The following is a 27,426-nucleotide window of genomic DNA, read 5'->3' as shown; positions in this document are numbered from 1 at the left end:
TGTTAGCCAAGGCTACTGTAGAGAAGAGTCACAGGATCCTCACCTGGAAGTCCAGTCTTTACTCCCTCCATCACTCCCCTCCCAACTAGTAGCAAATGATTTTGGGAGGCTGTAGACTATATAGGAAGTGGCAGGTTCACTGACGGTGTGATTCTATGATTCAGCTTCCATGAGCCCTCAACTGTGTTGGGCTGGAACTTTGTGAAGATGCATCTGTTTTGGTATCATCCACATTCCTGTAAGTAATCCCTCACCTATGCTCCATAATAGGCACTGGTTTTAAGATGAACTCTGGTGGAATCTTTATCTTGGTTTGTCATGTCTTCCCCCCTCAGGTAAACAGAAATTTGTTCACATCTCTCAGAAAAAGTTACCACAGCACTGGTTAAGTGGTTCCCCCTGGCCTTCCTGGTCTGCTAGCTTACCGATAGTACATTGCAGGACATCTAGTTCTTCAGGGGCTTTCTGAGCTGATTCCTGTAATCCCTACATCTACCCACAACCACATCTGTGCTTATCTTATTGGTTTTGCTTCTCTGGAAAAATCTAATCACACTATGCTCTTCTTCTGGTGTGTGTGTGTGTGTGTGTGTGTGTGTGTGTGTGTGTGTGTGTGTGTGCTCAAAACGTTCTGGAATTAGTGGTACTGACTGAACAGCATACTAAAGGCCATTGATTGCTCATCTGAAAACAAATTTTATGTTGTGTGAATATGTAAGAGCCGAAGTTAACCTGTAAGTCCCACTTGTGTGAGGACAAGATAACTTCCTGATTGCTGGGAGTTGTAGTTCTTGGGAACTAATAGCCACATGGTTTCATTCCCCTAAATAAGTTTGTCTGAACCAACTATACTGGATATGAGTGATCACATGTGGGCTGTAGGTCCAGAGGCGGGCAGGAAATATATCAGGATGTATGTTTGATCCTCATTGGACCTGATGGGAAACACAATGAATTGTGAATTTTGCCTTTTTAAGACCCTGAAAAAAATGAGAAGACTCCCTGGGAACCCAAAGAGGGACCTAGCCAGAGTCCATTTCTCTGGTCAGTACTTAATTAAAACTTGCTTCAAATTTGACTCAAAATCATGGAATTGATTTTTCTCTGGAGAATCTCAGGATTAACAAATAACACCTCAATTTAAAAAACAATGAGGAACCAGGCCTTGGTGGTGCACACCTTTAATCCCAGCACTCAGGAGGTGGAGACAGGGAGTCAGGAGAGAGGGAGGCAGGGAGGCAGAGAGGCAGAGAGGCAGGGAGGGAGGGAGGCAGGGAGGCGGGGAGGCGGGGAGGCGGGGAGGCGGGGAGGGAGGGAGGCGGGGAGGCGGGGAGGCGGGGAGGCAGGGAGGCAGGGAGGCAGGGAGGCAGGGAGGCAGGGAGGCAGGGAGGCAGGGAGGCAGGGAGGCAGGGAGGCAGAGGCAGGAGGATCTCTGTGAGTTTGGGGTCAGCCTGGTCTATGGAGAAAGTTCCAGAACAAGCAGGGCTACACAGGGAGACCCTGTCTCAAACAAGAGCAACAACAGAAGAGGAATGTGACTGTGTGCTGATATAAAAAGTAGTAAATGAAGCAAGCCAGCCCTCAAATGATGAGCGCTTCCCTTTAGGAAGCTGAAAAGGTGAAACTGTAAACGGACAGGGAGACTCAGGAAGAGCACACACTAGCCCACAAACAGAAGTTTCTACTGGAAAGAAAAACAGATTTGGGAAACTCACATTTTCTCTCTATATTTCTGTTCTCAATTTTTTTTACAGTAAGAAATATATCACTTCCGTAATTTGAAATCAACAAAATGAAAACAAAAGCATTCCAACATAAATAAACTAGTGAATATACAAACTGAAAATAAACCATAGGCAAGTTTCCAGCAAGCTTAGGAGGTGGGGTCCTAGCTCAACTTTGCTTCAAGGACCCCGTGTCTGTAGAAAATCCATCTGGCATCTCTCGTCAAGAGTTTTCTTGTCTGTCAAAGGAGGGCACTGGACCACATGGCTCCACTGGGCCTCTTTCAGCTGTAAGAACTTTGGATTCAACAAGCCATTCTCTTTCCTTGTTTTGTTGCCAAGGTTACTGGCAGCTCTGTTCTTTCAGAACACATTTTAGACAAGACATCAAATATGGCCATGAATTTATACACATTCCAAGACCTAAAGGGATAAGAGCCTAACCTCCTTGCTCAGCTGCTGCTTAATTGTGACCTGTTCTGTTGTATCCATTAGCCATCACACACACAGATCATATGGCTAAAGGGAGAAATAAAATAATTCTTGGGCAAAAAGATGATTGGCCAGACAGCTCATTTTTTTTTGTTTAATACACCAAAATCTCATTTCAGAAAGCATGTTATCCTGAAATAACTTATTTTCCTTTCACCATATGCATAACCTCTAAGTTGCCTTTTCATTATATTCTGCTGGCCCTTGGTCAGATGAAGAAGATTTTTATAGACAGGGAAAATGAGGGAGGAGGATTTGCCCTAGGAATTCAGGGGTGTAGAGGAGGAGGGGTTGATTAAACACCTTACACGGATGGACAAACATGGGTGAGAAAATGAAGGACACTTCTAGTCCCTTCTCCATCAGTTTGCCAGCTGCTCTGCCTAATAGTGAGCCAGCTGGGGTCCACAGTGGAGATTATGTGTTTCTTTGAAGGGCCAAGAGAGGATCCTGCCGAAGCTGGGGTTCCTTCTCCAGCAGCTGGACCAACACCCTCAAGCACGCTGTAGATGCTCAGAACGTGTCAGTATTGTTTCTTTCTCCATGGGTAATGAGATAAATGCATGGAGAAACACCAAGGCTGCAGCCTGCAATTTCTACCTCTCTGTGCTTTCTGTGTGATCTTATAAAAGTTACCAAAAATCCACTGGGTGGTGGTGGCACATGCCTTTAATCCCAGCACTCGGAGGCAGAGGCAAGTTACCAAAAACCCAACCAGTATTGACATGAAGGCTAAGCAGAACAACATGTTCAAAATGCCCATAGCCCTTGAACCATTGCAGACAATGAATGAGAAGCATACTTGCTTTTCATCTCTGAGTGCCTTGGAATTTTGCCAGAACTAAGTCTCAAGGCTAGAGTTTATTTCTAAGAGTAAACACCCATCTTTTTTGTTTGTTTTTTTTACTAATTTCTTACTTTTAATACCATTTTCCCCCGTCTGCTTTTCAATCAAGGGTTCCTCAAGTTTGCATTTTCCCCTGGGCATCACAAATCAGCCAGTCATCTATCAGAAAGCATCAGCCTAGCTGTGTTCTTCTGAGGCCTCTTCCCTGTGCCCGAGGCCAAGAAGACTGAGTCCTGGAGTGGGTGGAAACATATCCCACCACCCATCCTCTCACAGTCAGACATCCTGGCCACCAAACCCCCTCCACTCCTTTCCAGGGTGGAGATGGTTGATGGCTGGGCTGGCACTTTGTTTTGGGATGTGTGGGTAACTTGACTGTCTTTTAGTTAGGGTTTCTTATTGCTGTGAGACACACCAGGACCACAGCAATTTGTACAAATTAAACCACTTCACTGAGGCAGCTCACTGATAGTATCAGAGGTTGGCTCCATTATCATCATGATGAGGAGCATGGTGGCGTGCAGGCAGATGAGGTGTTGGAGCTGAGAGGCCTACATCTTGATTCAGAGGCAACAGGAAGTTGACTGACTATCACTGAGGGAAACTTGAGAAAAAGAGACCTCAAAGCCCATCCTCACAGTGACATACTTCCTCCAACAAGGCCACACCTCCTAATAGTGCCACACCCTCTGGGGGGGCAATTTCTTTCAAACCACCACATTGACATTATTCATTTTTTTCACCCTTTCCTTGCAAACCTTGAACCTGTGACAAAAAAAGAATTCCATTTTAAATATCTTGTGTCTCCTTGGTATACAGAAACCCCTGCATATGTATAAGATTCTAAAGGACTTGAACTCTGTAACTTAGTATACCAGAAGTTCTAGGCAAGGTGTTGCATGTTTGTAATCTCAACACTTGGGAGGTAGAAAAGGAACGATGGTAAGGTCAGCTGGGTTGCATGGTGAGTTCCAGGCTTATCTGGACAACATGGCATACCGAGGGGAGGGAGAGAGAAGTCAGAGAGATGGAGATGAAGGAAAAGGAAGAGAAGGAGAAAGAAGAAACATTTCAGGATGCTTTCTGTGTATGTGTATATAGGATCTGATGTAGGTGCTGGAAACTGAATCCAGGTCCTCTGCAAGAGCAGAAAATCACTCTTACACTGCTGAAGCATCTCTCCAGGCCCCACTATCATCTTTTGGTATTTTGAGGCAAGGTTTCTCTATGGAGCTCTAGCTGTCCTGGAACTCATTCTGTAGACCAGGCTGGCCTCAAACTCAGAGATCCACCTGCCTCTGCCTGCCAAGTGCTTGTATTAAATGCCTGTGCCACCACCTCCTGGCTGTGCCGGGGTTTTTAACATGGGTTCTGGGAATTGAACTCTGGTCCTCATTTTTGTGTGACAAGCACTTTTTATATGGAGCTATCTTCCCAGTCCCCAGATACTTTCAAGAGTCAAGCTTCCTTGGCCTTTTGTTCATCACTTAACTCAGGAGCCACATCAGTCCCGATGGGATTTATGAACTGTGTCCCTGACTGCTCAGGATACAGGATATGGCATGTCCAATCACTAGAAGCCATGCAGGCTCAACAAAACTTTAGAACACTGTCAAAAATATGACTATTGCATTTTGGTCTTCCAGCCTGACCACCAGAGTGAACAAATCCCCCAAGGTAGGAGTGATAAATTCTGGTAAGCAAAGTTTATATCTAGACTAGCATGGGTCTGCAAACAGCAAAAGGGATCTGTGAGCTCCCTGAGTTTGACTGTACAGAAACTTTGGGCCTCTACAACCACAGGAGTGGCATTCTTAGCAAGCTTTGTGGACAGACAAAAGAAGAAGACAGAATCCCTTCAGTTCTGGTTGGTTCCTCTTCCCACTGAGGAAACCTGGTATTTCTAGGTGGTCTACGTGGGTTTTCCCTAAACAGGGAACCCTTGTATAGAGTAGCCCTTTGTCCCAGAAAAATGACAGCAGCCCCTGAGCATTCTCAGACAGTTCATCACAAGGGTTCAGCCAGGCAACTGGGAATAACACTCAGCAGTTGCTCTTCCAGGCAGGTCATGGGCCAGGAGCCAGAGTCCTGCTGCAGAGCAGCTGACATGGGTTTAACCTGTTGGAGCTTGTTAATAGTCTGGCCAACGCGTGGCAATTGAATCAAACTTCGCACTTGGCTTATGCATGATGCACCATGACCTTTTGTGTGACAGAGAGACCAGGAAAACCATATATCTAACCTCATTAGGAAAGAAACATCTGTGTCATGAGAATTTCCAGTTGTAGCAGGAAGCAGGCTGGGTTAAGATTTGGAATGGAACTGATTATGTAGCAAGCAAGGCCTTGGTCATGTAAAATAACAATTCCTACCCATCATGAACTCTATTCTCAAATTCATGTATGCTGCCTGCAGGGTACCTATGTCTTTCCCACAGTACAGAAATGAGTTGCAGGGACAGAAATATCTCTTTTATCTGGACTGCTGCAGAGTCCTAAAGACAGTGTGCCTGGGCCTTGGGCAGGCCCTGTGAACTCTGACTTTAACCATCAGAACTGAGCTGGCCAGGCTCTTAGGATCCGGTCCTCCAGTCCATAGAGCAGGGACCACCACTGCAAATGTTGAGTCTCTGGTCTCCACCAGCCTCCGGGTGCTACCCTATCATCTTGTTTCTTCTTAGGTCATTTCACCTTTCCCATGGGTGGCTGTCCAAATCTGCCCCAGCCTCCCATAGCCCATTCTCAGGAGAACCCTCACCTACAAATCTAACTCTTCCTCCCCTCATTGTCATCACTTTTGCTCTTCTCTTTGACACACTCACCTACATCCTGAAACCTGCTCCACTTTCTCTGGACACTTGCCCATCAACCCTTGCTCCCCTCTTCCATTCCTCATCTGGTGTTCCTTTCACGTAACTGGTCTCTCAAGTGGACCCCTTCTTTGGCTCGTCTTCACCGTGTGCCCTATATGTTCTCTTGGGGACCAAATATGCTTTGAGTTTGGGTAAAGTGAAGGAAGGCTCAGAGGTAGATCCTCAAATGCTCACATGGGGAGGTAATAACACATAGCATCACACATGGAACGAAAAGGGAATTGAAGGAATTGAAGGCAGTGTCCCAAGCAACAGAGGATGAGAACACGGCAGTCACATACTGTCCCAAAATGTTCTAGGCAGAGGGGGGAAGACATGGTTTAAGGATCTATAAAGACAAAAATAGATCCCAGATGGACCTGGGTGAGAGCCCCATCAGAAAGATTCCCAGCCTGCTAAAGGGTAAGGTCAAGTCTCCATTTCAAGGTGCATGACACATACCTTATAGAGAGAGAAAGGATGAGGGATTGAAAGCCTGTCTGGCAATTTTAAATTGGTTATCAGTGATCACTGTTCTATTAATTCTGCTTCTACCTTCCTACCAAGTGACCATTACTTGGCGTGTGTGTGCATGTGTATATGTTGTATAATTGTACTCTATGAGTATGTACAGTTATTGTGTCACTCAAAAAAATTTAAACGCATAAAACAATAGAACTCAGCTTTCAACTTCTGAGATACTTACTCTTTCCAAATACCCTTGTGTTAAGATACCATTACACTTACATCTGAGTCTGTTCTTTCCTAACTGTGAGACCAAGTACAGGCGTGGCTCACAGAATGGCCACCCCGGGGCACTATCATTAAGGGAACTCACTCTGCAGTGGGTTTCTCTGTCAACAGCAAATCATATAATTCTGTTGGTTTGATTTCCTCTGAAAGAGAATCGGGTTGGCCCTGATGTCTTCACATACCAGGCCCTCACTAGACAGGCCACCTTGGGTCATTGACAGGCTATTTTGTTTAAGCCTTATAAAAGCCCTGTGTAGTATCACTTACCATAATGTATTGGTTTCAAAAAACTGAAACTCAAGAGGCTAAGAATTTGTCCAAAAGGAAATTGCAAGAATAGTGGGGGAGAAAGCAGGTTCAAGTCTTTAAAATCAAGTACTACTCCACGCTGGGATAAATCACAAACCAGAAAGAAAAAAAAAACCAGTATGTTAGACCAGATATAATTAATTGAACTATACCTATCAATTAATTGTCATTAGGTACTACTGATCAATATCCAGCATATTCTAATTTGATACTTTCCTAAACAGAAATTAGATTGAGAAACAAAAATAAATATTCTTCCAAATTCTTTTTACGCATACAAAGTGCCACTACATATGTGTGGAGTCAGAGGACAAATTTGTGGAGTTTGTTCTATCCTCATCAAATGAGTTTCAGGAATCCAACTAAGATCATCAGACTTTCACACTGTGCCATTTCACTGTCCCCACAACACACGCACATGCGCGAGCGCGTGTGTGCACACACGTACCAAATGAGTTAAAATGCTCCTTGGGACTGTGGTGCTTGAAATGGGTCTGGGATCCTAAGAAGGTGACCACAGAATCCAAACTATGTCAGCATGCCCAAAAGTTTTGCTTCCGCAGAAGGGCACATAGCTACACCAAATCAAACCAGCAAGCACACCCCGCAGGAGTCCTGTGCCGCTTACTCTTAAGTGCAACCTCGCATTCTTTTTCTTTTTTTGGTTGATTTCACATCGTGAATCCTAATCCACTCATCTCCCCACCCCCTTACTTCCACCCTCTGCCCTTACTACCTCCCCACCAAAACAAAACAAATTTTAAAAATAAAACCAAAACCAACCAAACAAGAAATCTCAGCATGGACACTGTAGTGAGTCACAGAGTTTACCCTTTGGTCTATACATCCTTACTTGCACATGTTCATTGCAATGAGTCCTGGGTCTAGTTGGAGGCCTCTGGCTTCTGCTATGCAGTCAATACTGGGCCCTCACTGGGACTCCTCTTGCCTATCCTGTTGCCCTGTGTCATGGAGATCCTGCTGCTTTGGACGTGCAGGTCTGCCCTCTTTACATACTCCAGCAGACCACAGATGGGGTGGATGTTGCAGTGGGCCAACTCATAGCCCTGGTTCTGGGACTAGGAGGTAACTGGGTTGGTTAGCCCACCAGCTTCCCTCATGGTCACCACCCACTGAGCTCTCCAGCCCTGCCCTGGATAGTTCACCAAATGCAGCAGGCAGCAAGGAGCAGCAGGCTGGTTCTTCTGCTTTCACAGCCTCAGTCCAACCCACTGGAGATCACACCACCGGGCCAGCTCTGCTGTTTTGCGCAGGCAAAGGTACACGGTCCGCTCTCCAGATAGCTGCCGTTGGTGAGTGGCATGAGCAGCTCAGCACACTCAGTCTTATGCCCCCTCCAGACCAACTCTCTGGCCTGCTGCAGGTGGCTGGGTGGGGGTGGGGGACATATTTCCCCCTTGCCATGCCACCACATGGCACATGAGGTAAGGGGCAGAGACCGCTCTCTTGCTCTTATGCCAACAGAGTCAGCTCTCGTGTGCTCCCGGGTGAGGTGCAGAGTCTGCACTCCTACATGCTGCAGCAGTGCACAGCAGGGCGAGCTCTCCCATTCTATGACGGAGGTGTGGGGGGGTGAGGGGTGGGCATGGGGGAAGTGCAGGTGGCAAGGCAGAACATCTTTCCCTCACCCGTGCACCCAACATAGGAGATGGGGGCGGGAGGGAGAGGACGACGACAGGGCCAGCTCTTCTGCTATCATGCCCTGGGGACTGTCTCACCTGCTTCCTCCCCAACTGGGTCATCTAGTGCTCCCCAGGTGGGGTGCAGGGCCTGCTATTCCACTCTCCCCCGTGCTGCAGCTGGTGAGGGGCAGGGTCTCCCACTTTCGTTTTCCTGCCCTCAGTAGGTGATGAGGGCTGAGGGCTGAGAGGAGTATCTCTCCCTCATCATCGACACTGCTTTGGCAGACAGTGGGGCTAACATTCCTACTCTCATGCCCTCATGGCTGGCTCACCTGCACCCCCTCCCCCACTGGAGCCAACAGGGACAAACAACTCTACTGTTAGGCCCAGGTGAGGGGCAGAACCTGCTCTGCAATTAGTGAGGAGCAAAGCAAGTTCTCCCCAGTTCAGCCTCACATTTTTTTTTTTGCATCTTCCAACAATAGTTTTTATTAAAATTTCCGGAGAACCAAATTGCTCACATCAGGATAAATTACCACGTTGGATGATTTTTAGTGCATACATCTTCTCCATTTAAACAGGAGAGTGAGGCTGTGAATCACTGACAATCTACAAATTCACATTGAAAACAGTACCCTTAAAACACAACCCAGAACTCTCTGTGCATTTTTATGTAACAATTTATATGAGTAATGACAGTTGATTTTTGTTGATTTACAGTAGATTTATGCCAGGTTGAATATGCTTACCGGAGAAAATCATCACCATATACGAAGTTGAATGAAGTAGCCACTGTACTTACTCTTCTGAGAGCTAACAGTAGGTTCAGCTGATTCTTTAGCAAGAGTCCAGAAGTCTGTTTTGACGCAGAGAACCCAACAGCAAAAGTACATATGGAACTTTCTAGTTTCAGCATACCTACCCGACTTCCTCTCTCATGCTATGGGAAGGCCTAGCCCTACAGTTCCTCCACATTTTCTCATCTCCAACACAATGAGCAGATTTTCTAATCAGGGCTTTGGCTCCCTTTTTATCTTACTTATACATTCTAGTGAATACTATGTACTTTTCAACATCCTTTTATATTTTAAAACACTCTTAGTTTGTCTCATTTTCATTAGTTCTTTGAGAATTTTGTACAATGTATTTCAATCATATTCACCCCTTATCCCTCCCTCCCATACCCACCCAACTTTGTGTCTTGTGTTTGAAACCCATCAAGTACAGTTTGGGCTATTGGTTAACTTAAAGTAGCACAGTTGATTAGCAGAAAGCAATTTTGAGCACCAAATGCACCCGAGTACATTTTTTTTTTGTTGCTGACCCCAGAAGAATTTGAAGGCATGCAATGCAGTTTCTTTGCAATTTTTTAAGATGAAGTTTTGCCTTATTTAACCTCTTAATAAAAGACAGCATATTTGCTTCACATTTTCTACAGTGGGAGAGATGGTTCAGCAATTAAAAGCACGTGCTGCTTTTCAAACAGCCTGAGGCAGGCACGTCAGATGGCTCTCAACTGCTGTAACTCCAGCTCCAAGGGGTCCTACACTCTTTTCTGGCCTCCTTGGGTGCACACACGTAGACATAGACACATACATGCAAATAGATCTTTTTAAATTAAAAAATACAAAAGTTCCACAAACAGACTAAACAACAAACACACTTATTGTCTTAGATTTATTGGTTCTATTTTATGTGTGTGAATGTTTGTCTTGACTATTTGCATGTTCATCGGGTGTGTGGTTAGTGCTCTCAGAGGTCAGAAGATGGCACTGGCTCCCTAGAACTGGAATTATAGACAGTTATGAGACATCGGGTAGGTGCTGGGAACCAAACCCAGATCCTCCTGCAAGAACAACAGAGGACTCTTAATCCCTGAGACATCTCACCAACTCCAAGTTTATTTTTAAACAAGAATTTGTTTTTCATGAGAAACCTAGAGAAAATTCTTCTATGACATTTGCCTCTTCCCCTGCCTGGATAAGCATATACATAGTAATCATAAACATATACGTAGTATTCTTTAATGGGTAATCATGCTGCCTTCCGCATCATGTACTGTTCATGCTCCACTGGTGAACTGTTTTTTATTGAATTTTGTTAGTTCAGCCAGTTTGGTTATAAGACTAAGAAATCAGTTGACTCCTTCTGAGTAACTTTATTTTGGTGTCCTCTTCCCTTTTGGATTAGAAAAATAACAGACGTTTATTGTGAAAAAGGCAAGCATTCCAGCTGTCTTAGGAAGTAAAAAGCCCTGACAATACCACCCCCAGAATAACAGCTATTAATAATATGATGCATAGTCTTTTACAATTCCTCTACTCATAGACTAACACGCACTGTATTTCCACATATTTTATATAAATGGCATCTGCCATGCATACTATTTGGACATTTTTGTTTGTTTGTTTTTCACTTAGCAGCTCAACCATCTTTGTCAGGTCCTATAGACTGACCTCAGCTTTTTGACAGAGGAAAATACCCAATTTACAAAAACAGGATTATGTCTAGTATTTTACCAAAGAACGCCTTAATGAAAGCAAAGTCTAGGTCAGAAACTAACGCTCCTGGGGGGGTCTAAGAGATGGCTTGGTGGATAAAGGAACCTGTCTGCAAGCCTGGTAAGCTGAGTTCTGTCTCTGGAACCTGCACACACATACACTATGGCAAGCATGGGTATGTGTGCACGCAGGCAGGTACGTACGCATGCATGCATGCACACACACACACACACACACACACACACACAGTCAGACAGAAAGAGACAGGGAGGCAGTAAATAAATACCAATGTAGCAAGAATGGAAAAGAAAGTGATGGTATTGCTCTCTATTGTGCCAGTCACCATTTCTGAGGGAGGAGGCTCAAAGTAGCTAGCTGCTACCTCAACACATTAAACTGTAGTAACTAAGTCTTGGAGAACAATTAGGCAGTTAAATATGCCTTCTAAATGAATAGCCAGTGGACAAAGCTGATATGAAGACTGCTTTGGAAAACACCCTCCTGTGGAATTGCCTTTAGGTGGTAGGGTGACAGGCCCAGGCAATTTCAACAGCTTGCTATCAGCTAGAAACACGCTTCTCAACACCTCAGCCCTGAGCTGTTAAAGCTTCTCATTTAGTGAGAAACACAAGACAGATGATTCAGTATGCCCGGCAAGGCAATTCATTAACCCATCAAGGGCTTTTCTTCTTGAGCAGGGGATAACCCGTAGAGAAAAGAATCCAACCCTTAACAAGGAATGAAAACGCTGCTGTGGGGAACACACACACAGACCAGGCTTTCCTCTTTCATCTGGAGTGACCAGTTGTCCCTTGAAACCACACAGATTTCAACAAGAATTGATCCTTCCTGCCAGCCAGTCAAATAAGCCCACCCACCCTCTCTGCTGTCTTGGAAATGAGAAGCGACCGATTTGCTAGAACACACTCACAGACGGCCATGAGACATCTAGTATCCCAGAGCTTTGGACTGTCCACAAAGAACCAGAGAAAACAAGCCAACCCTTGGCAGAGCTGATGGCAAACAGAATGCAGGTTCTCAATTGAGCCACAAAAGTCACCACCAGTCCAGGGAGCTCCTGAAATCTGGCCTGCTAGCACCTCCCCAGACCTTGGAATCAGGATCTGTAATGTTCCTGTCTGCTGCTCTGGAATGTGCTTATGGGGACGCTGAAGGTAGCTGCAGGGGGGAGTTAATTTTTTGAGGCACTGTTCTATTACTATTTTCCAGAACATCTCCCCTTTCATTATTATGTTTTTATTCCATGAAAAGTTTTATATCCTTGGTTTGAGAATTTCCCTTCTCCAAATGAGAAGTTTAATAGTACAAAATATTTAGAAGCTAATTATACCCACTCATCACTAAATGTTTTGTTTGTGCCATTAACACAAGTTCCAACAAGCAGATTGCTAGAAGGTTCTTACACTCTGTCAGTACAGTTCTGTGGAAGTGAAAGTGGGTTTGGAGGCCAGAAGGGAAATACTTGAAGTTTCTTAAGCTGTTTACAGAGCCATTGGAGTTTTCAGAGACTTTTATTTTCATTAGTGTTTGTATTAATAATTATTAGGAAAAGAAATTGTTCCACTCTCCTCTACATTGTCCTGACTTATGCATGTAGACCCAGTATAATAATTAATGCCATCTACCTTCTCTCTCAAACATGTTCTGGGTTAGCTGTTATGTGATCATACTACAAAAAAAGAGCAGGGCTCATCAACATAAACCACAGGTGGAGATTAAAATTTCTAATAGATTTAAGCACTGCCTTTCATGGAAAGTAGCTGCTGAGGTAAAGAAAGTACAAAGTTAGAGATGGGCGTGGCTGCTCTCACAAGAGCAAGGCACATAGCATCTTAACAGCAGCCATATATGTGATTTTGGTTGCACTGGTCACAAGGTTTCTCACTTGATCACAGGGTTTCTCACAGGTACTTCAGGGGGAATTGAATGAGATCAGAGGTTGGTAAGGTTAAACCACAGACACTAGATTTACACAAGGGAGTTAAGACAGGACTTCATAAATATGAAGTTTATAGTGAGTGTCCTGAGATTTCCAGAATATTGCAGGTTTATAGCCAAGAAGGAATGTGGCCATATGTATTTGGGTCTTAAACATGGCTCATTGCTATTTTAACATTAAAAAATGTATTTGTGTGTGTGTGTGTCTGTGTGTGTGTGTGTGTGTCTCTGTGTGTGTGTGTGTGTGTGTGTGTGTGAGCTAGTCTGTGTCTGTTAGCTACAGAGTCATGGCTCCAGTGTCAAGGTGCAATGGTACATGTATGGAGGCCAGGTTTTCAGGAGTTGGGGCTTGCTCTCTATCGTATGCAGACAGCTTACCTTGTTTCTGCTGCTGCGCTGTGTTCTCTTGGATAGCTGGCCTATGAGTTTCTGGGCAATTCTCCTGCCTCTACCTCTCATTTCACCACAGGAAAGCTGGGTTACAGATTCACACCACTACATCTGGCTTTTTACATGGGTTCCAGGGACTGAATTCAGAGTGTCAGGCTTTTGAGACAAGCACATTTACCTGCTGAGCCATCTCCCTGGATGGATTTGAACATTCATAGTGAAACATGTAAAAGGAATATTTCTATGAAAGCAAACTTCATGGCAAATGTATTTATGATGGAATTTAACGATTTATTTTCTTGAATGTATGAGTGCTTCCCCTGTGTGTATGTCTGTGCACCACACGCATATCTGTGTATCACATACACGCCTACTACCCACACATGCATAGCTAGTGCCCACAGAGGTCAAAAGAAGGCATTGGATGCCCTGAAACTGAAGTTACTGGTGATTGCCAGCTGCCGTGTGGGACACAGGAACAGCCTGTGTCTTCTGCAAGAGCAACTCGTGTTCTTAACCACTGAGATATCTCCTTAGTCCTGGAGAGTTTTGACTTTGAGTCCATGCAAAGATCAGACATGAGTTCCTTTCCTTTCCATGTACCCTTAATTTCCTGACTTTCTGTCCTGCCTCAGATACTGAGTTGCACAGACACACTATTCATTGCACAAGACAGCACTCTGCCTTCACAACTACAGCTGTACATTGGGCTGCACATTAATAGTGTATTAAACAATGACAGTTTTCTGTCTAGACTTTAAGAATTCCCATCATTCATCCTAGAGTTGTCCCTCCTATGAGTCTAACTTACAGAAACTCTCTTTTTATAATCAGCACACACACACACACAGGCGTGCGCACAAAATGCTTAGAGGAAATGGGGAAATCTAAATGTCATCAATATAAGATGAGTTAAATGTAGTAAAAGTTATATGTAATTATCAAAGAAAGTGACTGATGAGCGTGCAGATGATGCAATGAAATGTTCAAGATACTTTTAAATAAGTCAGGCAGTGGAGGCCAACACCTTTAATCCCAGCACTCAGGAGGCAGAGGCCAGCCTGGTCCACAGAGCAAGTTCCGGAACATATGGGTCTACACTCAAACACACACACGTCTACACACACACACACACACACACACACACACACACACACACACACACACACACACACACACACACCTTGTCTCAGAAAACGAAATAAAGGTACTTTATTTTGTCTGCGGCCGTGCACCATGGCTAGCATCTTCCTTCTTCCATCATTTCCTCCAGCCGTATTCCACAAAATTATGCCAAATAAACATCAACTTAAATACTTAACTGCTTACTAGAGGAAGCAGTTTTTCCCTAAATCTTCCCATCTACCTCTCTTAATATATCTTGTCTCTTAAGCCTCACAGATACTTTCTCGAGATGCCACAAGATACAATATATCCTGTTGTGTCGTATTTATATTGGAAGAGGATTCATAAATCTGTTGACTGGGATTACTTCTGAAGAGTGAGTGTGAATGCCTTCTGTATTTTAATCCATAAGCATTTAGCATTTTAAAAATTAGTTCTAAAGGAATACATGGAGAGTCAGTTTGATTTGTGCAGTGTGTGCGTAAAGCCAGCTCTCTGGTATTTTTCCTGCATGGGTTCTTTGAAGTGGGTGTAGCATGTTCTACTTTATCTCCCAATTATCAGGCTAATTGAAGAGCGAAGCCTAAGGAAATGGTGGAAATGCAGCTTGTCTTTTCCAACCTCTTCATGGCCATTTTAACCCAATCAGTTCAACAGATACATTAACTGTTTCCTCTAAATGTCTTTGGAAGTAGATTATAAAAACATAAACCAACTACTTAACGGGGGTTGGCTTTAACTTTTTTCTTTTCCTTTCTCTGATCTAGCTTGTAGGACAAGGACAAACCAAAAGGCTAAGAAAACTAAGATTCCAGGAAATAACTGTGTGAAAGCCATGGGTCAGGTTGTACCATTTCCACTTTCAAGGGCTACAAAATGTGGCTTCCACTCAGTTCTCATTTTAGAGTAAAACGAGAAATGGAACACCAAGATATAAAAAGTAGAATTGGCTCTTCCTTCAGTGGGAACCCTAGCTGCCTGCTCATCGTCCCTGCCCCTCTAGCACCTTACAGGCTCTGTCCCTAATTATCCTTGAAGACCTCACTGCCTGCCCCTCCCTCCCTGTCAGCTTCCCTCTTCTGCATCATCCTCTGCCCGCCTCCCCTTAGTGAGGCATGAAGATAGAGGCACTCTTCCTTCTTTGTTCTCCGCCACCCTCTCACAGGACTTCATTGATGAAGATTGTGTTTATCATTTGCACCAATTCCCCTTGCTACCTAGATTGCAACTTCCCTCACAGTAGGAACAGAGCATATAGTGTGTCCTCACAAAGATTTGTTTAATGCACAACGCCTAGAGATGTCTCAATATGTCTTCATATCCTTGGATGCTTATATAAACCTTGCATTTACTTTCTGGTGTGAGATTGGGGGGGGAGATAGGAGGGGACGGAGAAGCCTTCAAATTGTTATACCAGTCCCTCAGGGAATGAATTCCCTAGCACAGGAGCGGCCTTGCTTTGAGTTGACTCAGTGGCTAGAGCTCAGAAGCTGGTCCACATTTCTGCCTCTGCTGAATGTTTGTTTGCAGAGCCTCTTGTAATTGGTTCACTTCGCAGTTTCCTTAGCTCCCTTCCTCTTTCCCCACCCCCTGCTTAACTAGAGTAGATTTTTGGGGACATCATAGATTCCACATGCACCTATTGTTATTGTTGTTTGCTTTGTTTTGTTTGCTTAGTTGTACACACCATTCTGGATAAGCTGGCTTAGGAGACATATTGACTCTTGCCATTTTTCTGTAACCAGAGTGACCTGGAGCACTTCAGGCCAGGAGGAAATTGGTTTCTCCGCTCAGTCACTCCCACGGCAGGAGTCTGGGCACCATCTCAGCATCCATCAACATGACTGAATTAGTTGCTGCTCTATCTGATATTAATAGTGATGGCGCCTGGCTACAGGCAACTTTTCCTGCTTTGCTAAAAGAGGTTGTGACCTATTCGCACACAAATTCAAGCATGTAAAAATCTGCATTTGATTGTACCTTTAGCATCACTAATTAGAGACATGGTAATGTGAACTGGGCAGCCTCTTTTAAAAACCCAGTGAGTGCGAAGCTATTAACTCCCCAAATATTGTGAATGCGTTTACTGTGTATCGGCTCCAGTTCTAACATCAAACTGATATCTGCTGGGGAAGTCAGGGGAGAGTGAGGAAATGGAAGAGTACAGGGAGTACCAGACAGAAAGTGAATCGAGACACAGGAAATTAGTTACTAAAAACCACAGCCCACCCCCCAAAGGGAGGGCTGGAGGAAGATGGGGCCATGGTCCAGGCTGGACACTTGGAGAATGAGGTCAGTAGTGGAGAAACGTTTAGTAAAGAATTCTGAAGGAATCAGAAGGGAACCCAGCTGTGTGGAAAGGGCTCCCTTATTGGGTCTGTGACCACCTAGGTAAAATAAAGAATCACCAAGTGACCCAAGATGGAAGCTACAGGAAACACTGCCAAGTATGGTCAGAATGGATGAAATTTTGGACACAAAAACCACAGCTCTCATCAAAAGGTGTCAACAAGAAAGTTTATTCCAGAGCCATTTTAGGGTGACCATGGCCCAGGATTCCATAAGCAGTTTCATAAGCGTTTTCTAGTTTTACAAAACAAAGAATGTCATAAATCAAGGCTAATTTAAAATGCATTAATTGAGTTCAGCAAGCAGAGGTGGCACACACCTTTAATCTCAGCACTCAGAGGCATGAGCAGGCAGATCTCTGTGAATAAGAGGCCAGCCTGGGCTGCAGAGTGAGTTCCAGGACAGTCAAGGTTACCCAGAGAAACCCTGTCACAAACAAACTAACAAGCATTGTGAGTACATCAGAGAGACAGGTACAACTTTTGGGTTGGTGGAAGTTAGTGGTCTACTAAATTAATAGATTCCAAAGGGTTTTTATCTATTAGTCAAAAGATAACAATTCTGATACAGAGGTGGTCAAGGAATGGCTGTTCCAGAGGGCTAAAACTAGTCCAAGACATGGTTACTAGCCTTGGACCTGTAACATTCCAACCTCTCCACAGTATTGCAGTTCCAATCAATCCATCTCTGCAGAATTTCCAGCAGGACATATTTTGTTTGTTTGTTTCATTTTCTCATAATGTGTATGTGGAAAACATAAACAAGCACAAGGGACTCAACAAAGCAGCAAAAATAGAAGGTCGAAATCTGCCTCTGGTCTTTTCTTAACCTGTATTTGTGCACGTGCAAATAAATCGCTTTATAGAATGTAAATCATATGTCACACACACATCGCCTTATAGCCTGCCATGATATATCTTAAAACCTGCTAGTAAACTGGCTGTGAACAATTGTTTGTTTGGTTTTTAATCTTTGTGTGGTGTCTGTAGACTCTGTCCTTCCCACCCCACCTGCCTGCTGGGCTGCAGGAGGCCAGTCTCACCAAGGCTGACCAGGAGTCCCTCGTTCATTGACAGGGTAAAATAATAAGGTTCCTCTTCAAACCTCACTTTGCATTTGTTGTATTCCTAAGATTGAGGCTTTTTAAGTAAGTATGTAAGATAAAATGAAATAGATTGATTATTATAATCTATATCCTAACATTCAGAGCATCTCATTTGTGAAACTAAACCATGTACTCACAGCCTGGGGTAAGAAAGCCAACACCACATGTGGACACACACACACACACACACACACAATGCTGAGACACGTGTGGAGGGAGTGATGCATTCACAGACCAAACGAAAGTTCTTGCCTTAGAGCCTAGTCTCCCACATTTCCCCTACCTTTTGAGATGGGAATCTAGCTATAGATCCCAAGCTAGGCTCGAACTCATGATCCTCCTGCTGAGCTGTAAGGATGTGCCACCATGGCCACCAGGTTTTGTTTTGTTGTGTTGTGCTTTGGAGTCAGGCTCTCGTGTAGTTTAGGTTAGTTAGTTCAGGTTAGTTTTTAGCCTGGTCCTCCTACCTCCGCCTCCCGAGTGTTTAGGTTAGTTAGTTCAGGTTAGTTTTAGCCTGGTCCTCCTACCTCCGCCTCCCGAGTGTTAGAATTTCAGACATGTGCCGCCACACCTAGCACGCTTCATACTTTGCACGTGGGTCAGGAGTACCAGTCTAAATACCTCTCCATAGGTTCTCTCTCGCTCCTCCCTACCACCACTGCCTAACTTGACCTTCGTTTCACCAGCCACCTTGTTTTCCTGCCCCTAAGGTTGTTCTCCTCTCCTCCCTCTTCCCGGTTGCAGGTACAGGAATGTCTTAATGTGAATATCGATGTCTGTTTCCATTTACAGTCTCTGTGTAACAATCCACCCTAAAACACATTGACTCAAAGCAGCCACCAGTTTGCTGTACTTGGAGATGCCATGGGCCACCAATTCTGAGCAGCTACAGCATGGGTGGCTTTTCTCTGCCCTTGGTAACTGGGCTTTGTGTCACCTGAGCTCTGAGGAGGAAGCACTGGGGTTGGATGATGCCTCTCCCTATGCTTGAACTGTCCCCTGATCTGCAATGCTGAAGTGGATCTTCAGGGACACCCCCAATATCATGGCTTCAGGGTAGTCATGTCTGTTCTGTGGTAGCTCCAGGCCTCAAGTGTCCCCCAGGGAACAAGCTGAACGCCTCACAGCCTCTCCTGACCTTGCCCCAGAAGTCACAAGCCATATTCCAGTCTTCAAAGCAGTCACAGCATGCCATGCCCTAGTTCCAGGAGAGGGAGTATAAACTCCACCCTTAATGGAAAAATGTCAAATTTTTGTTTTGTGAGTCAGCATGGCCTATTATCTTCTACTTAGTAGTTAGACTCTTCTACCTATTTGTGTAAACATGAAAGGCAGCTTAAAGGATGCACACCAAACTGCTCAGGATGAGAGCAGATGCTCATTCTTTATTCTCCCCACTTCCAAAGGGAGAAAGAAAACACAAAACAAACAAAAATGATGGGATTTTTGGGTGCTTTTCATTTTCTAAATAAAATTGCATCTAATGTTTTCTAAACTGCAAAGCCAAATGCGCTATGGTGGGTTGCGGATTGGCAGACTAAGGAGTACTAGTGGGATGCAGAGTGAGCAGAGAGGGCTGGAAGCCCAGCACCCACCTTCAGTACATGGAAGAGAAGCTGGTAAAATTCTTTGGAAGGTTTAAAAAGTCAGTGTGGGGGCTGGAGAGATGGCATAGCCATTGAGTTGTGTTCTACTTTTCGAGAATGGCATTCCTAATGCCCCTGTTAGGTGGTTCACAACCAGTAACTCCACCTCCAAGGGATCTAAAGCCCCTGCTCTCCATGGGTACATACACCCCCAGACATACACATGCACACATATTCATAATTTAAAATAAAATAATCGCACACATCCTCCAAGAAAAGTCAAAGACAGGTCCCTTACAGGGAGTGGCTTGGGGTCTACTATAACCTGTCCATCACTACATTGTCATGGGCAATACGTCCTCATTTAAACCAAATAAGGACATCTAGTGGGATCGTTTGGAGACACTGACCTGTGTCTCCTGGAGTTTGAGGGAATAGGGCTAATGACTGGTTGTCTTTAGAGAAGCTAGAACAGACAGGGCTTAATGTTCAAGAAGGAAGGAGCCCACCACAGGCCATGTAAAAAGGATATGGCCAAAGAGAACAATCCTCAGGAAGAAGCAACCTGGGAGAAGGCCCTGGAAGGTTCAGGTGCCACACCATACAACCGGATCAGTCACATGACTCCACCATTCTTCTCAATCCTTCCCCTTGCCCAAGAGACTTGAGTAGGGACAGAGCAGCTGGTGGGTAGAAGAGAAGGAGGAGAAGAGCTGCTGAGTGTCTCTTCCCCTCTTCAGGCTTCCACAGGGCTTTAAATGAATGAAACACTGCAAGTTCAACTTCACCTGCCTTTGTCAGACTTAAATGAGAGCGTTCTTAGGAGCGCTGATTTAAACCTGAGAAGCTAAGGAGTTCACATTGGAGCAGCAGGAAGTAAACATAAAAAGTTAAAATGTGTCATTTACATTCAATAAGTATGACATACATATACAAATGTATATATGTATACATATGTACAAATATACAAATGTATTATCTGTATACATATATACATATATACATACACACACACACTTTCTGATTAAAAAAAAACTTTTTGAGACATGGTAGCTGGCCAGGAACTCACAGGGACACATCTGCTTCTGCCACCCATCCTCCCAGCAAGTGCTAGGATTAAAGGCATGTGACACACATCTAGCCTGATTTTCTAAATTCTGTTTTGACCATACATTGTTCTTGAATATTTAAATGTACATCCGAAACTGGGCATGATAACTCACAACTGTAACCCTAGTATTTGTGAGGCTGAGGCAAGAGGGTTCCCGTTAGTGCAAGGACAGGGTGGGGGGTTACACAGTGGTTTCCAGGCCAATCGGGGCCGTAGAATGAGACCCCGTCTCAAGAAACAAAAACAAAACAAAGCAAAAAAACTAAGCTACATGTGGTTGGTGGTGTACACCTTTAATCCTATCATTCCAAGGCAGAGGAAGATAGATCCCATCTCAAAAATAAACACTCGAACAAACAAAACAAACAAAAAGCCCATCTAATCGAACCACATCTGTACTCAAAAACTTTTGATGTCTTTGTCTTATCCTAACGATCAAAGCTTTTTTTTTAGTTTTTATTTTTAGACAATCTTGCTACATAGCCCAGTCTAGACTGGAATTTATAATCCCCCTGCCTCAACCTCTCCATTATTCATTGTGATCCTGGCCTATCCTGTAGCCTCCTCTCTAAGACTTGCCTAGCCACACAAATTTTGTGGCCCAGTGATGCTGACAGGAATGCTCCAAATGCGTCATGGCCTCCCCTGCATTCCCTAACCCAGGCTTTTCTTCAGGCTTGGAATACCTAACTATCCTCACTCTTACCCCTCACCTAAAGGACAGGCTGCAAGCCAGCCTTCAGCTCAACGAACCATCTTTCCAGACCAGTCCTAGTCCAACAGATCCTGTAGGTCAGAGAGTGAAATTTCCAGATGAGAATCTTAGAACTTGGAACCAAGTAATATCCTGGACACTCTGCTTCCATAAACACCCCAGCATTCAAGCAGTGGGCAGTATGCAGTCAATGTTTAGTAAGCAGGAAGGACCAAAAAAGGCCCAAGAAGCATTGCCTTGGTTCATCAGGCTAAAGATGCCCAAAGGTGTTTAGATTTTTGTGCCTTCGTAAAGCAAGGTAAAATCCCAGGGAAGGTTTTGGAGACCAGATGAGCCACCAGTATTGTATCCTTCACCAGGCCATGGGCCTGACCACTTGTCTGTCCAAACAGTGACCACTCAGCTTTGTAGTTCATCTTGAAATCTGAAGGTCCCGGACCTTCATGCAGGTTGGTGCTGTTTTAGTTTGCTCTTAATTACATTGTTCTTTATGTTATGGTCTTTCTCCTGAAATTGCTGCTGTTCGTGGAGACAATTTGATCAACTTGGGGTGCTGGACATAAAGTACTGGGAACCCCTTAGTGTGCCTTGTATGAGATAATAAATGAAACAGACAAACCAAATGCCAAAACTCCCTTTGTTGAGAGAGTAAGACCATACAGTGTTTTGTTAACGGATTATTTTGCTTAGAAGTTCTTGTCACACCTATATCACACTCTTGTTTTGAATTTCAAGCCAATAAAATGTTGGTGTTCTTTTGCTGTGTTTTATGTGTTTGGTTTGGTGACTAGCCATTATTTCCTTATTAAACAGACAGTTGCTACCTAGTCAAAATCAGCCATTGATGACTTTAGTTCTAACTCAATTTGTTACAGAGTTGCCTTGTGGTTCCCTGATAAAATGAAAAGGCAACTGGGGACTTCTCAGATTCCTGGATTGGGATGATTGTAAAACATCATATTTGTACAATGCTTTAAAAGACTACTAGTCACTGGGCGGTGGTGGCGCACGCCTTTAATCCCAGCACCCAGGAGGCAAAGGCAGGCGGATCTCTGTGAGTTCGAGGCCAGGCTGGATCGACAACTTCCAAAACAATACAGAGAAACCCTGTCTCATAAAAACCAAAAAAAAAAAAAAAAAAAAAAAAAAAAAAGACTAATAGTCACATCCTCTGTATTTCACAAGATCTTACAGGGAACATAATCTTAGAGATTTTATAGATGAAAAAAGCAGTACACATCCTAGAAACCCAGCATCCGGGAGATGGAGGCCAAAGAATTAGAGATCCGCTAGCCTGGGATACATGAAACTTCAACTCAAAAACAATTATTTTAGGGGCTGAAGAGATGACTCAACAGTTAAAAGCAATGGCTGCTCTTCTAGAGGACCCAGGATCAATTCCCAGCACCCACATGGCAGCTCACAACTGTCTGTGACTCCAGTTCCAGGAGAGCCAACACTCTCTTCTGGTCTCTGAGGACACCAGGCACTTGCATGGTACATAGACATACATACAGGCAAACCACCCATACACATAAAACTAAATTAGATATTTTTAATAGTTGAAGAAATTAAGAATCCATAAGGATAGATGGTTTGTCTGAGCCTCTGGTTATTTAACAGCCACTACTAACTCTGCTGGTTCCATAGCTTTCCTCTATCTTGATCAGTACAAATCAATATCATAAGGTCATCAATAACTGACTTATAGATGATTGTGGTTAAGAATTCAGAACAAACTCAACAGTGACTACATCTCTAAATGACTGTTTCAAAGTCCTTCCAGGAGGCAGCTGGGTCCAAATGAAGTGTCTGAGAAGATAAATATTGCATCAAGAATTCAGCTAATGTATTACTTTTTTTGAAGCCCGCACAGTGTTTGGTTCAAACTGTCCCAGAGATGGATTTAAAAACACCCTCTGTATCTTTAGGAACATCTATCTACTTGCTCTCTCCCCTGGCAGTATAACTTGGCCAGTGACTATTGGAAAGACAATTGTGTCTCCTTAGAGGGTTTCTTCTAGCCTGCCTCCTGGAACAAATTCACAGGACAAGTCACAGATGATTTTCATTATGGAAAATTTGATTCATTTACTCTAATTATGTATTTTTGTTTTCATTTAAAGATCAAACAGATTTCCTCTGAATAAATGGAGCAACAGGTGTAGGTTGTTAAATATATAAATACGATTCATGTCTCTGTCCTGAAAATTTCTAGTAATAACCTTTGGTGAGTTATGAAAAGCCCCTGAGCCAGTATCTTCCCTCTGTCAAATCCAGCCTAACATGTAGATGGGCTGTGCACATTTATTATTGCCCGTGTCCATACTTCCATCTGGGATCCTCTTCCCTTCATCTCTATGTATCCCCTGGTCCGGTTGTGGCTCAATCACCTTCATCTGGGGATGTAACTCATGACAGGACAAATCCTGAGAGTCCCTGGCCACAGGGCAGTTCAGAGCTAGACCCATGACTATTTTTAATTAGAAGTTTTCTGAGCACTCAAGAGGAAGTCAAGGCCTTGAATGCTGCTCTCTGTTTCCTACTGAAACACAAACTCTTGGGAACAAGTTGGCTAGACAGCCACATGTCCCTACAGGGAACCTGAGGACAAAGCCAGCAGAGGAAGGAAGATGGATCCCAGGGATACAAGGTTCTGGGGATGTTGTTCAAGTCCCACCATCAGGAGCCATCCCTGTGTTTGGACCTCCCAGTTTGTTATTAGCCCATAAGTACTCTTTTTAATTATGCCACTTCAATTCAGATTAGTCAAGAGAATCCTGAATGGTGTTCTACACCTATGTGAGGATAAAAGGATAATGGCTTGTATAGTGCTTGGCACACAGTAAGTGCTCAATAAAAGTAGATTTGATTGTGCTTCTAATAGCTCGGTCCTGAAAACAGGAGATTCTCTCTCTCTCTCTCTCTCTCTCTCTCTCTCTCTCTCTCTCTCTCTCTCTCTCTCTCTCTCTCTCTCTCTCTCTCTCTCTCTCTCTCTCTCTCTCTCTCTCCCTCTTTTAAGATCGACAAACCTTTTCCAAGACTGAGAAAGAACTACTCTGAGAAAGAACTACTCTTCTTGGTAAGTTGAATTCTATGACATATATCTTAGATTCTAAGATGTTTCCTGTCCCCCCAAACCTTCCTCTCCTCTCCTTCTAATCTCCTCTCCCATCCCCTCCTCTCCTCTTCCCTTCTCTCTCTCTTTCTACCCCTACCCTGCCCCCTGCCAGTACTCATTGTCTTAGATAGACAAAATAACCCTAACTCTCTTTAGAGCTTTAGAGGCAAGTTTCTTCTTTTGCCACTGCACCCGTGTGAATGAGTTCGTTATTAACTCTGTTCTGGAAGGCAGATTTTGATGGTGGCCTATGATGATAACAGACTCCATAGAGAATTAAAGAGGAATATAGTCATACCCAGAGACCACAAGGCTGGAAACCCAATAATTTCCTTGCAGGTTTGTTTTAACTGCATTAGGCATCCTCAGAAGTCCCGTTCTGATGTTATAAAAGGGGTGTGACACTTTGAACATAGAAAAAGATTCTTGGCTAAAACAGCCCTGCAAACCTTTGTTAAATAAACACATCCTCTTGCTCCATCCTCCTCTGCCCAGGCATCCCCAGATCTTATCCTTAGCTGCAGTTCCAAGGGAACCAAGGACCACAGGGAAGTGGCCAGCCAAGGGAGTGCAAGTAGTCTAGTGGGGGGTGGGGGAGAAAAAACTACCTGCAGGAAAAGATGAAATCTTTTCTCTTGGATGTGTGCAAGGCAGTTAGTTACCTTGCTTCTATAAAGCAGATGGCCCAAGACAAAGAATGGAGAATTTGCCTGAACTGAGTACAGAGTAAATATTTTAAAGTTCTGTCAGAACAAGGACATATTGCTCCTGGGTAAGGGCCTGAGTCATATTTCAAAGAAATGAGGCAGGGCTTCCTAGAAACCACAGTGTAAGCAACTTGAGACTCCATTTAACTCTGCAGATTGCAGTTTCTTCCTTCTCTCCCTCTTTTCCTTCCTTGTACCCTTTTCTTCACTTACAGCCTTCGTTTTGCTTTGTTTTACGATACATGCCGCACTCTGCTATTCACTAAAGCCTTATTCTGTGGATATGAGTAGTTTCTACCCTTGAGTCACATAGACATTTCCATCTCTTTTGGGGTGCTAGCTGACACCTGTCAGGCAGCAGAGGGCCAGAGGTCCCCACCACCTATTTGCCTCAAAGGGCTCTGAGTTGTAATCAGTCAGACCAGGGCACATTGCTCCAAGGTGGGATGCTACTTGCTAAGCCTGCAACTTGGAGAAATGGATTTTTTTCTTTTTAGCCAGAGTTTAGAATGGACCAGAGAGGGTGTAAGCTTTTTGTAAATTAACATTATTTAAGTCTAAGTCTAAATACCTGCTCTACCTGAGATTATCCTGTATTTGCTTCCCATGCTCTGGGGTAAAATGCTTCTACATTTTATCTTCTACTTAATATTCTTTTATCTCTTTCCTCTATCCCGCTGCTTATATTTGAATAATTTTCTGTACACATACCCAGCTAGTATTAGCCTAATACAAATTAGCATTTCTAAGTGTCCCTATCACTATACTGCACACATGATCATTTGACAGCAAGAAAATGTATGCAAAATGCCCAGAAGCAAAAGAGAATTATTTATCATAGATACCATGGGACAGGATATTATGAGATTAAATATCAAGTTAGGGTTTTTGAGCCTGCACAAAATTGCATTCCGTATAAGACAGCTTCTGGCTCAAATTTATTAGCAACTCAATCCCATTATTTAGATATATTTTATGTACTAAGGACTCCTTTAAACGCCTCTATGAGGAAAGACATTTTTTTCGGATGTTTTTTAAGGCATGAGTAGTGACAAAGATCTGAGGACTCGAAGAAGCAGCATATCTGAAGAAAAGGTTCATGCAATCAGTGGTTTTCATTCAGTCACTGTTTATTGAGCAACTATCTACAAGGTACTACTAGGACCAGGACAGGTCAGAGGTGACTGACCCAGGTTGCATTGAGGGGATTGGGGAAGGTTTCCCAAAGCTAGAAATCCAAGAAGGGTGGGAGATACGGGGTTAGCAAGGGGACGAGGGTATTCCAAATGGTAAGAAGAGCAACTGCAAAGCCATTGAGGAAACTCAATGGCTTCTGTCAGGGTAGAGCTAGAGGCTAACTTGAAGTGGCTGGCAGTAAGCTAAAAGAGGTGGTGGAGGCCCACTCACAGAGCCATCATAGACTGAGGTACATGCTGCAGACAGCCTTCCCTTAGCCGTAGTTCCCAACAAAACTTTGGGTTTTGTTCAGATGGAGTTATTCAAGGCAAGACCACAAGTCGTAATTGGGCTAAGTCTATTGTCAAAATGTATTTTATGATGATATAACACAATACCAGACGTAGCAGTGCCTATTTTAAAAGAGAAATATTCCTGGGGCATGGTGGCACAGGCCTTTAATCCCAGCACTTGCAGGGCAGAGGCAGGAAGATCTATGTGAGTTTGAGACCAGCCTGTTTTACCTGGTAAGTTCCAGGCCAGCCAAGACTCACTAAGTAGTGAGACCCTGTATCAAAAAACAAAACCCCATAAAATTAGCACATTTTATATTTCTAGAGGCTGGGAAAGACGAAGGAGGTGGCATTTGCTTAGTGCTTTCTTTCTTTTCTCTTTTCCTAGTCTGCCTTTCAGATTCAGTTGACATGATCCCCAAGTCTGTGGATTAAAGCCACCGAACATCATTTTCTATATACTGTCAAGGGTTTTTTGAGAGCTGGAAAGATGGATTACTGGATAAAAGCCCGTGGCCATGCAAACCTGATGACCTGAGTTAGACCCCTGGACTCTACATAAAGGGGCAGCGCCACAAGCTGTCCTCTGCTCTTCATACGTTTGCTATGGTATGTGTGCACACAAACAATACAGATGAAAAGCGCAATAAAACATTTTTACATGTAAAA

At 43.8% G+C, this 27,426-nt stretch overlaps 1 long non-coding RNA gene across 2 annotated transcripts; it reads left to right on the top strand.

The window, feature by feature from the left end:
• LOC121137244 lies at positions 1-27,426 on the top strand. Of its 2 annotated transcripts, XR_005874487.1 has the most exons (4): positions 1-238; positions 14,863-14,970; positions 24,483-24,542; positions 27,146-27,426. It is a non-coding gene; the product is annotated as an uncharacterized LOC121137244 (long non-coding RNA). The 2 variants fall into 2 exon arrangements; XR_005874486.1 differs by lacking the exon at positions 24,483-24,542.

The sequence above is a fragment of the Mesocricetus auratus genome, unplaced genomic scaffold (assembly GCF_017639785.1).
Source record: "Mesocricetus auratus isolate SY011 unplaced genomic scaffold, BCM_Maur_2.0 Super-Scaffold_100676, whole genome shotgun sequence".
Classification (NCBI taxonomy): domain Eukaryota; kingdom Metazoa; phylum Chordata; class Mammalia; order Rodentia; family Cricetidae; genus Mesocricetus; species Mesocricetus auratus.
The sequence above is the reverse complement of the archived record's forward strand: the minus strand, read 5'-3'. Positions and strand labels throughout refer to the sequence as shown.